This window comes from Grammomys surdaster, unplaced genomic scaffold (assembly GCF_004785775.1).
Source record: "Grammomys surdaster isolate TR1022 unplaced genomic scaffold, NIH_TR_1.0 124310, whole genome shotgun sequence".
Classification (NCBI taxonomy): Eukaryota; Metazoa; Chordata; class Mammalia; order Rodentia; family Muridae; genus Grammomys; species Grammomys surdaster.
Genome location: NW_021619351.1, coordinates 3,726 through 6,172, shown reverse-complemented (window position 1 = coordinate 6,172; position 2,447 = coordinate 3,726). Strand labels below are relative to the sequence as shown.

General features: G+C 36.4%; 1 pseudogene; it reads left to right on the top strand.

Moving 5' to 3' along the window:
• Positions 1 to 804: 804 nt before the first annotated feature.
• Positions 805 to 2,360, top strand: LOC114636492 (annotated as a pseudogene).
• Positions 2,361 to 2,447: the final 87 nt, after the last annotated feature.

The following is a 2,447-nucleotide window of genomic DNA, read 5'->3' as shown; positions in this document are numbered from 1 at the left end:
ATGTCTCTTGAGTACAAAAATTCAAATTGTGTGAATGCAATATGGGTACCTTTTATTTGTTATTCTACCTTTAATAGTATATTGTAGGGCACATACAACTCTCTTCATCTATCTATCTATCTATCTATCTATCTATCTATCTATCTATTTATCTATATTTTTATATAGAGGATGCAGTTCCCAATTATTTAAAGATATTGATAGAAACCCTGTACTTCTCTCTCTCCCAGAACATTTAGACGATAATTTATTATTCCCACTTTGAGTAGATTTGTTGAACTTGATATGATTTTCTTTTCTTTTTCTTTTCTTTTTTTTAGTTTTTCAATACTTGATTTCTCTGGCTGTCCTGGAACTCACTCTGTAGACCAGGCTGGCCTTGAACTCAGAAATCCACCTGCTTCTGCCTTCCATGTGCAGGGATTAAAGATATATGCCACCACTGCCTGGCTGCAGTCATTGTTTAAAAGCTGTGAGTTCTTTCACGGTTTCTTAAATATATATTTTTAAAAAACGTATGAGAAAAGATTGCTATGAATGTGATCCATGAAATAAATACTTTTACAATAACAGATATCCTTAAAGATGTAATGGAACCCATAATAAAGGAGAACACCATGGACATAAACAAAATGATGAAACCCTGTTATATCTGATTTCTCATTACATTTAGAAAACACTGTAAAAGTGATTCATACATATAAAAATATTCAGTAATATAATACATGGGGTAAAACTTCCAAAAGGGCCAATCACATACACGGGCATGGAAGAATTTATACTGTAGATAAAATTTCTAAATAAATGCAAAGTGATCAAAATTTTGTATGTCACAGGCATATTCAAAGGGAAGAAAGAATTCACACTGGAGAGAAAACCTATAAAAGTGTCCAATGTAATGAAGTGTTTTCAAGTCACAGTCATCCTCAGATACATAAAAGAATGCTTACTGGAGCCTTTGTATATGAGAGTGGTCTTGAAATGCATAGGAGAACAAACACAGCAGAGAAACCCTGTGATTGTAACACACGTGGTGAAGTCTTTGCATGCCACAGCCATCTGCAAAGCCCTAAAAGAACACATACTGGAGAGAAGCCCTATGAATGTAAACAATGTGGTAAAGCCTTTGCACAGAACAGTCATCTTCAGAGTCATAAAAGAACACATACTGGAGAGAAGCCCTATGAATGTAAACAATGTGGTAAAGCCTTTGTACATAACAGTGTTCTTCAGAATCATAAAAGAACACATACTGGAGAGAAGCCCTATGAGTGTAAGCAGTGTGGTAAAGCCTTTGCATGGAGCAGTCATCTTCAGAGTCATAAAAGAACACATACCCTATGAGTGATAAATTCTTTGCCCATCACAGTACAATGTGGTAAAGCATTTGCACAGAAGAGTCATCTTCAGAATCATAAAAGAACACATACTGGAGAGAAGCCCTATGAATGTAAACAGTGTGGTAAAGCCTTTGCACGGAACAGTCATCTTCAAAGGCATAAAAGAAAACATACTGGAGAGAAGCCCTATGAATGTAAACAGTGTGGTAAAGCCTTTGCACAGAACAGTAATCTTCAGAATCATAAAAGAAAACATACTGAAGAGAAGCCCTATGAATGTAAACAATGTGGTAAAGCCTTTGCATGGAGCAGTTATCTTCAGAGTCATAAAAGAACACATACTGGAGAGAAGCCCTATAAATGTAAACAATGTGGTAAAGCCTTTGCATGGAGCAGTTATCTTCAAAGGCATAAAAGAGCACATACTGGAGAGAAGCCCTATGAATGTAAACAATGTGGTAAAGCCTTTGCACAGAACAGTCATCTTCAGAATCATAAAAGAAAACATACTGGAGAGAAGCCCTATGAATGTAAACAGTGTAGTAAAGCCTTTGCACGGAACAGTGTTCTTCAGAGTCATAAAAGAACACATACTGGAGAGAAGCCCTATGAGTGTAAACAGTGTGGTAAAGCCTTTTCATGGAGCAGTCATCTTCAGAGTCATAAAAGAACACATACCCTATGAGTGATAAATCCTTTGCCCATCACAGTACTCTTCAAAGGCATAAAAGAACACATACCGGAGGGAAGCCCAATGAATGTAACCACTGTGGTAAAGCCTTTGCCCACAACAGTAGTCTTTAAAGGCATAATAAAATGCATACTGGAGGGAAGCCCTATGAATATAACCAGTGTAGTAAAGCCTTTACACATAAAAGTAATATTCAGAGTTATAAAAGAACACATACTGGAGAGAAACGTTAGAAAGTTCACCAGTGCTGTAAAGACTTCACATACCACTATCATCTTCAAAGGCATAAACGGTCACATACATGGAGAAAACCCTATGAATATAACTAATGTGTGTAAATCCTTTGCACATTTTGGGGTTCTTCAAAGGCATTAAAAACACAAATTGGAGTGAACCCCTATGAAGGTATTCAACTT